Here is a 14,185-nt window from a genome sequence, read left to right as displayed (position 1 = left end):
AAAGGTTAATCTATGTGATATTATCTAAACTTGGTTGTTGGATAACATATCAAAGATCAAGAAGTCTAAGAGCACAATCTTTAGGTTTGAATCCCTATTGACTCATATATTCTTCTACGTAGCAAAGAAGTTTCCTGGTATTTCAAATTGGAATGGAAGTAAGTGCGCAATGAAAATTATCTCGAGCTTATAGATCTAAGTTAGAAATAGTTAGTGACAATGATATTGATAGAATGATGAAATCTTTCCAAGCTGAAATGAAGAAGATGTAAAGGATACTATCCACACTAATAGAGAAATATAAGGACGAACTATGTTTCATGGTGGAAATAGATTTCACATGTATGGAGGTAGTAGTTCCTTGAGTAAAGTTCATTGAACCTATGGGTTATAAAATGAGCACTAAAATAATTGAAGGCTACGGATAGATAATTTTACACTCTAAAGTAGATTCGAGATGCCCTAGATGGGGTACATATACTGAAAAGATGAAAGAGGTCCAAACAAATTTAATGGAAAAGGACATCAAGAAGAAAGTAGAAAAAGTAATTGATTTTATCTTAAAAGAAGGGATGTTAAGAAAAGAATTTGAAGAGGTGAAAGGGATAGCTCTGAAGATGAAGGCTAGTGGTCAAACTGAACTATTAACTCCTACACCTATGGCAATGGCCAGACCTACTATAGAGGTCATAGTTGTATAGATGAGTGCACAAGCACCTATGGTGCCATATGCAGCAATTGTGCAGCAACAACCCTTGAGGAACCAAAAGAAAATAGAGGAAGCATCAGTACCAAGAAATTCTACAAGGTTTGAGAGAATAAAACCTGTAAAAATCTCCTCTCCTATGAAGAGAATCAGACAAACAAAAATTGGACCAAGTAAGAGGAGAGGCTTGCAGATCAGTTCCTTAGAATGTGAAGAAGAGACTAGTGACAAACTAGTAGAGCCTGTAATAAAGACTTCAATATGAAGGAAAAAATGGAAGCCAAAGGTAGAAAATCTCAAGATGCAAATTATTAATGACAACAATTTTGTACAATTAAATAATTATTATGACTTGTACAATAATATGGATAGGAGATAGCTAGAGAATGTTGTAGTTAGAAATATGATTCTAAAAGATAAAAGGTTTGGTAGCATAAAAGGTCAAATCCTTGAAGATTTATATAATAGGCTAAGAAGTAGAAAAGGTAGAGAAATTGAGGAAGATAAACAAATAAGGAAGTAGTCTTTCATGGTGTGAAATTTTGGTTGGATATATTAAGTCTTTTGATCTTTTTAAATAGATTTTGGTATGCTCTAACTAGTGAAGTACTATGGCTTCTTTGAAAAGATACGAACAAGGAATTTTTTCAAAACATCAAAAGGTTCTCTACTGAGTTTAATCTTAAACTCACCCATTTTCACACAATATCTCAAGTATCTTTCTGTTTGGAGATCCCAAGATCTAGATCCATGAAGTTGATGCATGATGCAGTTATTCAAATATTTAAAGATGAAGTTAAAGTTGCAAAGTATATTACCAAATATCAAAGTTTTCTTATCAAGGAGGAAATTGATGATTTGAGTATGCTCCTAGGAAATTTTCACATGGACTCTGATAGTAAGCACAAGGAATATCAAAACCAGATGGGTAGTAGATGGGGAACTAGTATAGTGGGACCTATTGCTATTGATCAAGGGGACTTTCCCTACTAGAAGGATGCTCAACACCAAGGAATATAAAGTACTTTTAGGCTATGTGGATATCTTTAAACTTTAAAAAAACAATTTTTGTTATGATATAATCATCCATTGTAAATAAAAAAATAATGATGAATATGGTGAAAAAGCTATGTATAGTAAACAATGAAGAAGAATTAAAAGAAATTTGAAAGTTATAGCACCCTTGTTGAGGAATAAGAAGAGATACATTTTTATTATGGGAGGAAATAATGAACAGGTAAATATGGAAACTCAAAAGGAAATAGTCACATACATGTCTACTATGCCTAAGGAGACTGAGAAGAGTGCGCAGCCAAAGGAGACAAGCCCTACTATGGTAGCAATTAGTCCTTCTCATAGTTTTGAGCAACCAGTCAAAGATTCAATTTCAAGTGATTCACCATAAATTACCATTGATAGTGAATCCATGCAAGTAGATAACACCAATGTAATAGTCGATGGAATTGAAGATCCATTCAAAGATTTTGGCTTAGGCATTATTGGCAATATTGTTGACTACAACAACTCCTTTGATGAAGAGGAAGATCAGGAGAAAAAGAAAGAAGATGTATCTCCTGAGAAGAAATTTGAAACTATGTCAACTAGCACCCAGGAAACTACTACAAGTGTGCCCATAGCCACAACAATAATACACCTACATAGCTAGCAGTAGTACAGTCAAATGAGGAAAATGAATCATAAAACCTTATATCTTCTTTGAGTAAATTTCTTGAAAAGAAGAAATTAGTTAAGTCAATTAAGAAGACTTTAACTTCAATTTTGGAAAAATTAGAGAAGACAGTAAGTTTTGTGGAAACATTTATAGACATTTAGCAAAGAGCTGCAATTGTGTGCAAAACTTTTAACAATGAGTTTACGGTGCTTACCAATGTTGCTATAATGTAAGCATAGACTAAGCATGATGCTAATCTTCTTAACACCATGTGTACAAATATAAGGAATGATAAAGAAACATTAAATATATGCACTAAGGTAATGAGGAAAGGTATGGAGGAAGGGAAACAAATATATGCTAAGTGCAACTTGGTATACTTTCACCTTCATAGTTTTGATGAACAAACAAAGAGAAGATAACTAAGCTTCAAACGCTTGTTGATAAATTTTTGAAACAAGATCAAAAATTAGAAAACTTTGAGCATATAATTAAAACAATTCATGATAGCATCTAGCATATACAAGAAGAAAAATAGAATTCCCTAAAAATATTAACTCTTTTAAGAGATCATTTATCCCCACAAGATTACACTAGATCACAAAATCAGTTGGAGGAATGTTTGGCAGGAAAAACTTCATACGAAAAGTTTGTGGCTATAGACTTGAATGCAACAAAGTTATTTGCATATTCTCTATATGTGCTAATAAGTGTGTCTAATGCATTGAAAGACAGTTGGAAGAAACACCTTGCATAGTTAAAGACTGACTTCGGTGATTGTTTCTCTAGATTTTGATGCAACTTTCAGATTTTTGAAAGTTTGTTTTTTAATTCCCTTTATTGAGATCTTTTCATTGATATCAAAGGGGAAGAAAAAATGGAAATTGTAATTGTAAGTTATATAATTGTATTTTGAAGTATAGTAGTAATCTTTTCTTCAAGCAAGCATTGTAATCGAAGTTATAAGGGATGTAATCCTTTTGGATAGAATCTAAGATATACTATGTTGTGTTGTGTAATTTTATTTACTTTGATTAGTATGCCAACATTTCTTTTTTTTTTTGAAACTTAGCCAATTTTTCCACAAATGTTGCCATCAATGCTAGAGAGGGAGATTGTTGGAAATATGACCAATCAGTCAAATAAGATGAGATATGTGGTTGTCATTTATGGCAACATATGATTCACAGTATAGTTATGATTCTTTGTGATGGAATTTTTTCTAAGTATTGGACAATGTTACAACAACATGATGAGATTTATTGATAGCAAAATATTCGTTAAGAATATTTTCTTACATAGTTAATTAGAAATACATGACATCATCTTGATGATGTATACCAGTGTGCATGTACATATGAACAACCAAGTTCAAGTTATGAAGGAAATATTGATGTAGATACTTCAGGGTGTACAAATAGAGCAAGCCAAAAAATTAAGTTGTACAACATAAAGAATTATTTTGATTATGATGCAAGGAATGTAAATAACTAGGGCCAAAGGCACACCCAACAATCAAACTAGCCTTGTGAAGTAAACACAACAGAAGCAAACACACAAAGAGAACAACACCACAAAGAGAAAATAATATTGTTTTATTGATTCATGAAAATATCATCATGCATGCCCAGCTATAAGGACTTCTCAGTTATGGCTAGATACCAAATACATTCAAGATCAAAGATCCAACACCAAATTCCCTAACTTTCACATTTTTCTCTAAACTCCCCAAAATCTACCCCAACTCTAAGCCTAAACACTATATTTATACTTTTCAAAATGGCTTATAGATCATTCTAGAAAATTACATAAGAGGAAGGTTGACCCAACAATAGTCTAGACACATCCCAAGGAAAAATCTTAATATAAATTTCATGATAAAAAATAATCTTGCAATTTGGCCCACACCAAAAATGTAGAAATCACATCCAAACTACTAACACTTGACATTAATAGGACAACTTGGCACATGAAGAGTCACTCAACATTCACTAAGTAAATCAACACATAAAGAATAGCTTGGCACATGAAGAATAGCTCAACACATGAAGAATATCTTGGCACACACTATGGAATTCATCACACATTATAGACCAACATGAGATAACATGAAAACCCAAGTGTTAACATGATGTGGGATAACCTGAACTTAGATTAAACTACAAAATTACTAGCACTCAATAATTGTTGCAACTCAACAATGACTGAAACTTGACAACAACTATTAGAATGAAAACAAATGAGTAGGATAACACATCAAGCTAGGATGCTCTTGCATCAAAAAACTAGCGTAGAAAGAAATGATTCTCCTAAATCATTGAGATATCACAACCTAAGCTAAATCCAACTCAAATTGAGAAATCCATGTAGCATCCTCAACTGATCTATTCTTCTAGTTCACCAAATATTCATTGTATTCTTTTCCTCTTGTTCTTTTAACAACTCTCTAATCCAATATCTATTCAACCTCTTCAATCTGCTTCCTTCGATCATCATTGTTGGAGTTTGAGGAAAGCCAACTCCAAAGATGCCAAGATCACCTACATGCGAACCTGTCAAAGAGAAGCCATAGAAGGGGAGGAGCATGGAGCACGGGCAAAACCCTAAACGGACATGAGAGCCATCATAAATGCAAACACAAGAAGAAATGTATTTACAATAAGAAATGATGTTGTTATGATGTTATAATACAAAGAGGAGAGCTCGAATATAAAGAGCTCATGGAAGCTTGTAGAACAAGCTGGAAGGTGGTAGAAGATAAGTGTGACAACTAGAAGGGAACAAACTTCCATGTTATCACCAACTAACCACAACACGAATTAAATATAAAATATTAAATAAATGCATGACCTAAGTAATCTTAAGCAATAGAATAAATAATTAATAATTAATTATTTACTCTAACACCCCCCCTTAAGTGCAACTTAGGGAAATGCCTTAAGCTCACAAAACAAAGATGAAATGCATAATGGGTCCCGGCAATGAGGCCATTTTAGGTACCCAAGTACAATGCAAGAAAATGCAACCTCTGTAAGCAGGGAAAGAGAGAAAACCACATGGGAAAAACTCTCCCCTAAAAAGAGGTAAGAACCCAGTGAAGAGCTGAAGAAGTCTCCAACTAGGGAAAATGTCCCCTAAAACAGGAACAAGGAATGATCATGAAGAAGCAGCATCACTGAAGCATGAAGAAGTCGCAAATCTGCCAAACTACTGATCTGAAGAAACCTCCATGGAAGAAGAAGGCACGAACTGAGCATGTCTATATGGTAGATGATCCATCTCACCGAAATGCATAGGTAGCCAGCCACTGCAATCGCCTTGTATATAGGATCAACCACTAAATACATAGTTCACACTATCAAACCATCAAACCATGGATGCATTAGAACAACAGCATAACCCCCCCTTAATGCAGACGGGGTGTGATGATAGGCAACTGAGAAGGTGAGCCAAAATCTCCTGAGAACGAGGAAAGAGGAAAAGAGGTACAGACACTAATAAAGACACGGTCTAACTGACTCTGCATGGGGCTAATGTCATGGAAGGGACACTCACTTGACAAAGGGAGAATGCCTAAAACAGCAAACAAATAATCCCCCCCATGGTGCTTTATGAAATAGTGCATGCACAGCTGACTCAAAACAACGTTCATGACTCCCGAAATGCAAAAGTGACAATTTATCTCAGTGCGAGAATAAAAAGTGCTTCAAAATGATAGCTACAATGATCAGAACTGAAAAAGAGCTGAACCAAAAGAAAGTACAGCCGAAAAGAAAGCAAACCATGCCAGAAAAATGATCCTCGGGCCTAAAACACTCAAAATATCCACCATAGAGAAAAAATGCCAAAACTATGATAGAAAGAGAAGAGGCCAAAAATGAAGAAAAAGGACTACATTTCTGAAAAGTACACAGAACCAGCTTTCCATAAATGTAAAGTTTTCAAAAAAATAGGCATGGGACGCAAAAGATATGCATGCCGGAGTCAAAAATAGGACTTCAGACTTCAACAGAAAAAAAGAGCAATAAAAAAGCATCAAAACCAAAAAATACCTACACCAAAATCTCCGTCTCGGAACCATCTTTCCGACGCTTCTTTTGGATCAGAAAAATACCTCCGTATGCAAAAGTTATGGCCAAAAAACCAAAGGTAGCTCGAAAAGCAATTGGGAGAGGTGCATGCAAGGGCTGATGCAGCGCTGACGTCAGCAATTCAGCTGATTAAATTTGACGGTTTGGTGGCCGTCGCAGCAAAAAAGAGTGCCACGTGGTAGTACTGACGTGGCAGAGGTGACATGGCGAGTCCACGTGGCAAGGTGCCACGTGGCGCCCAGGCCACGTGTCACCCCTGCTGGCGCTGAATTAGCAAAAAGGCTGAGTGGGCTGCTGACGTTGCTGCAGTGCTGTCGGGTTGAGCAGCCGGTGGGCGGAGGCGGCCGCAGGGGCAGCAAAACCGAGAGGAGGTGGCCGCAGGGCGGCGAAGACAGAGGAGCCACCGGCGGAGGGCGGAGGACGGGCGGTGACCGGGAGGAGGTCGGGCCGCGACGGAGCGCGGGCGGTGCTGCCTGCTGCAGCCACTGCGGGCTACGCGCAGGTGGCGCGGTGGCAGTGCGCCCCAAAAAGATATATTTTTTAAAAAGAAATCCATCGCTGCGTCTGTACGACCGTACAGCAGACCCCTGAAAGCAAAAAAAATTGCCTCCCGGAGCTCTGTCTCCAAAATTGAAAAACTTTATATGAATCCTAACTGCAAACAGCCTTCTGGATCCAATGGTGATGTTCGTTTGGGCTGAAAGTGCTCCAAAAATTCACTCTACCCCTGATTTGAAGAAAAATTGCACAAACAAACTAGGGTTTGTGACTTCAAATCACGGCTTCAAAAACCTTCAAACAAGAAGCAGCAGGGAGGCTCTGATACCATGTTGGAGTTTGAGAAAAGCTAACTCCGAAGATGCCAAGATCACCTGCATGCGAACCTATCAAAGAGAAGCCATAGAAGGGGAGGAGCATGGAGCACGGGCAAAACCCTAAACGGACATGAGAGCCATCATAAATGCAAACATAAGAAGAAATGTATTTACAATAAGAAATGATGTTGTTATGATATTATAATACAAAGAGAAGAGCTTGAATATAAAGAGCTCATGGAAGCTTGTAGAACAAGATGAAAGGTGGTAGAAGATAAGTGTGACAACTAGAAGGGAACAAACTCCCGTGTTGTCACCAACTAACCACGACACGCATTAAATATAAAATATTAAATAAATGCATGACCTAAGTAAGCTTAAGCAATAAAATAAATAATTAATAATTAATTATTTACTCTAACAATCATCAGGTACAAAAAATTCATTATCTTACTCATGATACTTATACATATCATCAACATTGAATATAGGAGATATATCCATGCCATTAGACAACTCAACTTCATAAGCATTTCCACTATCAAACTTCTTCAAGATCTTACAAGGTCCAAATTTCTTCATCTTTAGCTTACTATATGTTGCAACCAGAAATATTCCTTTCTTCAAGTGAACCATCACCTCATTACCAACTTTAAAAACATGATGTCTTCTAAACTTATCAAAAATCTCCTTGTACTTTTGATTACTTTGTTCCAACTACAACTTCACTTCCTTATGCAAAGAATCCATGAAGTCAACAAATTCTTCTCTTGTAGTACTTTTCTTCCCTTTACTAGAAATATCTCTTAAATTTGATACTCCTCTAGGCTTCATTCTAATAAAAATCTCAAAAGGCACCTTCCCTATACTTCTATTCATAGAATTATTATATGCAAACTCAACTTGTGCCAATACCATCTCTCAATTATGTGTTTCATCTCCAACTAAGAATCTTAACAAATTACCCAAGATTCTATTCATAACCTCTATCTATCCATCAATCTACATATGGAATATAGAACTAAACTTCAACTTATTACCCATATTCTTCCACAAAGTATTCCAAAAATAACCAACAAACTTACTATGTCTATCAGAAATAATACTTCTCAATAATCCATGCAATCTAACAATCTCTTTGAAGAAACATTCAACATCATGCTCAACATCTAATTTCTTCTTAAATGGTATAAAATGAGCCATTTTAGAAAATTTATCCACAAAAACAAGTATAGAATCATACCCATTTTCTGTTTTAGGCAATCCAAGAACAAAATCCATACTAATGTCACTACAAGGTTTCTCAGGAATAGAAATAGGTGTATACAATCAAGTATTCTAACTTACTCCTTTTGCAACTTGAAAAACTCCACAAATCTTCACAAATTTTTGAACATCCTTATACATCTATGGCCAATAGTACTTCTCCTTTAGCAAACTCAATGTCTTATCAATTCTAAAATGTCTAGCCAATCCAACACTAGTTTTTTCCTTAATCAAATTCAACCTCATAGAACTTCTAGGGATACACAACTAAATACCTTTGAACAGCATACCTTCTTGAATGAAATATTCATCATACTAGCTGATGTGATCTATTAGATTTGGTGCTTTGTACTCTCTCCACATCAACATCATACAACTCTTTCATTTCATCAAAACCAAGAACTTCAACCATCATTTCAGTCAGCAAAGAATGTATTCTACTCAATGCATTAGCAACTCTGTTAGTAACTCTACTCTTATGCTTAATCACAAATGTAAAATTTTGCAAATACTCAATCTACTTCATATGTCTCTAATTCAATTTATGTTGACTTTCCAAGTACTTTATAGCTTTATGATTAGTATACAACATAGACTCCTTAGGAATCAAATAATGTCTCCACTTCTTCCATGCTTGGACAATAACATAAAACACTTGATCATACACATAATACTTCCTTTTAGGATCATTGAACTTTTCACTAAGAAAACAACAAGCTTATCTTCTTGACTTAATACATTTCCTATTGCATTACCACTTGCATCACATTCAACTTGAAATATCTTGTTAAAATTAGGCAAGGCCAATACATGAAACTCAACAACCTTTTGTTTTAAAGTCTCAAAACTCTTATTAGCTCCATGTTTCCACTTGAATTCCTTTTTATCTCCTCTCATTGTCTCAGTCATAGCATTATAAATACCACTAACATTCTTTATAATTTTTTTGTAAAAACTAGCTAAACCATGAAAATATCTTACCTCACCCACATTCTTAGGTGTAGGCCATTCCAAAATTACTTTAACCTTCTCTGAATCCATTCTCAAACCATCAGCTAAAATAACAAATCCCAAATACAAAATCTCTTCTTGCATAAAAGAACAACTTTTCCTCCTCAATATCTACAATACTCGCCTAACATGCTTAAGATGTTCTTCCTTAGTCTTTTTGAATATCGAAATATCATCCAAATAAACAATAAAAAACTTACCCAAGAATATTTTTAGAATTTCATTCATCAACCTCATGAAATTACTATGTGCATTTGTCAAACCAAAATGCATAACCAACCATTCATACAAACCATCTTTTGTCTTGAAAGCAGTCATCCATTCATCACCTTATCTAATTTGGATCTGATGATAGCCACTCTTCAAATCAATCTTGGTAAAATACTTTTTGCCACTCAAACAATCCATTATGTCATCCCTCCTTAGCATAGGAAATCTATATTTCACTATGGTCTTATTAATAGCTCTTGAATCAGTACACATCCTCCATTCTCTATTCTTTTTAGGTACAACACATGGACTCAAACTTTCTCTGATTAATCCCTTTTGTAGCAACTCATGCACTTGCCTATTAAGTTCTTCATTGTCTATAGTTGTCAATCTATATGGTGCTTTGTTCAAAAAACTAGCTCTAGGAATTAGATCCATACAATGACTTATACTTCTAAGTGGTGGTAAATCATTAGGAATATCCTCAACAATAATATCCTTATACTCATTTAGAAATTTTGTAATTTCCTCTAGTACTTGACTACCACTTGTTGGCGCTCAAAATCGCAGCCCTGATTTTGAACACCATAGAAATTTTGAAGCCCTATAAACAATTTTATATGCCTATGTACCCAGCTATCAGTATGAGGCCTAAGAGGTGTTTAATGTTTCTAACACCTTCCATTTAGCCTATCTACTTTTTCCATATGGTCAAATCATCATTCTAAGCTATTCAGCAAAGTCCTATTTTGAACAATTATCAATCTTGCTTTTTTGCCATTTGTGTCAAACAGCGACAAGAGGTAGTGTTTACATTTGAATATATCACACCTAGAAATGTTTTGTGATTCACTGCTTTCAAAGTATCTAGTGTCCATATCCAAAAACCTATGTTTCAAATTTCGAGTCATTTTGAGTCCGTCTGACTAGGTTTTGAATCCCTCAAAGTTGGTCAGTTATTGTTTTCATGTTTTTGCAAAATATTCAAAATTCTGGGAAACCCTATTTGACGAGTAATAACTTTTGACCAGTTGATCCAAATATTGACATTCCTATTGCATTGCATTGTAGGCATTAGAGACTTTTTATATTTCAAGTTTCATATCTTGACGAATCCATTTGATCAGTTTTCAAACGCGATTCCAAATGCAATTTCTAAAGTTATACTGGTGTCAGCATTTGCAAATTTATTAGGACCCCTATTCGGGACGTTATAACTTGAGATCCGTAATAGATGAGATCAAATGGTTTGTTCCCCTGTATTGCTCACTAAAAATACTACAAGTGTGCTAGTTTAAGAAATTGACGAATCTGTCTCCACACTTTACCAGGGTCATTCCATTTCTAAAAAATCACTTTCTAACATTGTTTTAAATCTACAAAATCCAAGTAGCCTACTTTGAACATCCACCATTTGTGCCCAGTTATTCATTGCAAGCCCAAATTGTAGATTCATATTGTCCTCATGACATAAAACCAACACCTCCAAGAATAGCATACCTTATTTCTATAACTAAAGGAGATGGGCAGAGGATGAGAAGGACTTTACAGGCTCTTTATCATCCACAAAATCATTATTTGTTGCATTTAGATCTTGAGGCCCCTCCAAGGGAAAGGATTGAGCTAGCAAAATATGTAAAAACTAAGCCTACATTCATGGAAGCAAACAATGTTCATGTTGTAGGTAAGGCTAATCTTGTTACATATAAAGGACCGACTACGATAGCTTCTATAGTGCATGTTGCAGCAATTTTGCTAAAACAAAGTAAAGAATGGGATTGGTTTATCAACCTCAGTGCATCTGATTATCCACTGGTTACACAAGATGATTTACTTCATGTCTTCTCTTACTTACCAAAAGACCTAAATTTCATTGAGCATAGAAGCGATATTGGATGAAAATTGTATCAAAGAGCTAATCCTATCATTGTAGACCCAGGGTTGTACCAGTCAAAAAATTTGACATATTTTGGGTTACTTAGCACCGGTCCATTCTGACTGCATTCAAGTTGTTTATAGGTTTAGCATGGGTGGTTTTGACACGTAATTTTTTGGAATTCTATATATGGGGTTGGGACAATCTCCCTCGAACAGTGCTAATGTATTATACAAACTTCATCTCATCACCAAAAGGCTATTTTCACACTATTTCTTGCAATTCTCAGGAGTTTTAGAATACAACCATCAATCATGATTTGAACTTCATAAAGTGGGATAATTTTCCCAAGCAACATCCCATAGTCCTATCCTCAAAACATTTCGATGAAATGGTGCAAAGTGGTGCTCCATTTGCTCTTAAATTTCCCAACGATGATCCAGTTCTAGATAGAATAGACAAAGAGCTCTTGGGTCATTCTAATGGCCAATACACACCTAGGGGATGGTGTATGGGGACAGACAACAAAGATCCATGTCATGTGAGAGGCGATCCAACAATCCTTAAACCTGGGCCTGGTTCCAAAAGACTAGAAGGCTTATTGGTGAAACTGCTTGCTCCTGAAAATATTTGTGATAAGCAATGCAAGTAACCCATCTACTAAAAGGTGTTGCAAGGGATTACTAAGCTAAAACGTCTCCTAACTCAGAAGAAAATGCCCATAGCAAGTGAGGAGCATTGGCAGTTAGCGCCAAAGAAACAATCTCTCATGCACGCTAAAGAAAACCATCACAAAGTGACCCCACGCAAGTAGCACAAAGCATCTGCAGGGAAGACAAGTCATATTTTAATCCCACATTGAGTGGAAAATAGGATTCTTAATACTTTAAATATGAATCAACTTAATATGTTGGTTGTATTGAGAAAGAGGCTTTTGGAAGCCATGATGCATGTGGATCCCAGACAGATGTGTGGTGACGTCAGCAGGGTCCATGAGATAAAATTTTAACCAAAAACACAGCCAAAAAATGATGACATCAGCACAATCAAAAAACCCAAGAATCCGGCTAGTCGCTACCTCGCTAGCCGAAAAATCTTGGCAACTCTGGCTAACGAAGTAGCGAGGTCGCCGAAAAAACATAAAAAACCGGCGAGATCCAAAATGTTGCGTGGGTTCAATAGCAATGCTGTCAGTGAATCATATGTTGACAAGTGGCAGCGACAGAGTGATAGGGCAGTGATGTGGCAGGCAAATGGCAGAAGCGCACCAGATTGCACCACGTGGCAGATCTGACGGTTCACGTTATCTCTCTAACCAAAGTTGCTCACCGGTTAAGTATGGCAAAGTAGCGAGGAGATGACACGTGGTGGATGATGCAATCAAGTGTCCAATCAGAGTGTGCCACATGGCATTGGTCAAACCTAGAGTTGACTCGAATTTGGAAGGGCTAGGAAAAATAAAATGATTTAAAAATTTTCATTTTAAAATTATTTTGCCAACAAACTGACATGACATACAGGGTCTTCTAAATTGAAATTTTTATTTCCTAAAGTTTAAAGTTTAAACTTTTTGAAATTATTTTAAATACAGACCTGAATAATCTTAACCAGAGGAGTGCTTTTCAAATCAAGATTCTGGGCATTTCTGGAAAGCAAAGTATGCCTTATCATATACTGTCGGAATCGTGAAAGTCTGAATTTTCTGATTCTGAGATTAGTTTTTGCATAGGTATTAATCAGTTTGAGCTACACAAGGTTTTCTATCAAGTACCTGAATCGCAACTATATTCAGACTAGGAAGTTCAGTTTTGATTTTTTTTTGTCAAGATAATGACCTGGATATGCATAAAAGATGGTAATAATGCAGTTGGGGTTGAATTGGTTACATTAAACTCATAATTTCACTAGAATTGCATAAGGTTTCAGATATTTTAGATGCAAAAGGATTTCATCATTAGGCAGAGATATTTCAAAGTAGTTGCAATGTAATGATGAAACAGAAAATCAAATCAGATGGGATGAAAGAAGAAAGAGGTTACTTAGTTGCACAGGATTGAATTTCAAGTGGACACTTGTCAAGTAAAGATTAGATTCGAGATTTCTTTCTTGTCTATATCTTTCTTTCTCTGATACTTTGTAAGGGTTCCAATTTCTGGGAAGAAGAAGTTCATTGCTGTGATACCATTAGGGATTCCAATTTTTGCACTGTGAGACCATTGGTTCTAGTATTTTGACATGTTTCCATGACTGTGACACCATTTTCTTCAGCAAAATTCTCATGTGAACAGCATTGTAGAGATCATCTAAATAGTTATGAGATATTAGGTTGTTTCATGTTTTAATTTTATGCATCTGAATGTATAGTTTTAAGGAAATGAATACATATGAGCAACAATTTCACTAGTTTTGTTTTGGTTCTTGTCTCCTATCTCAGTAATCTGTAAGTCTTATGTGGTTTTGGAACAAAGATTTGAGACCCATTTGCATCCCTTTCAGGTTGTATGTTTGATGTATTTTGCTGTTGGACCAAAGGGCCAA

The 14,185-nt window shown here is 35.7% G+C and overlaps 1 pseudogene; it reads left to right on the top strand.

The window, feature by feature from the left end:
* Positions 1-6,509: 6,509 nt before the first annotated feature.
* On the top strand, positions 6,510-12,941 carry LOC149553681 (beta-glucuronosyltransferase GlcAT14B-like; annotated as a pseudogene).
* Positions 12,942-14,185: the final 1,244 nt, after the last annotated feature.

Source organism: Cupressus sempervirens, chromosome 6, assembly GCF_028749045.1.
Source record: "Cupressus sempervirens isolate cs-2001-9-10 chromosome 6, ASM2874904v1, whole genome shotgun sequence".
NCBI lineage: Eukaryota > Viridiplantae > Streptophyta > Pinopsida > Cupressales > Cupressaceae > Cupressus > Cupressus sempervirens.
This window is presented reverse-complemented; position numbering and strand designations above follow the sequence as displayed.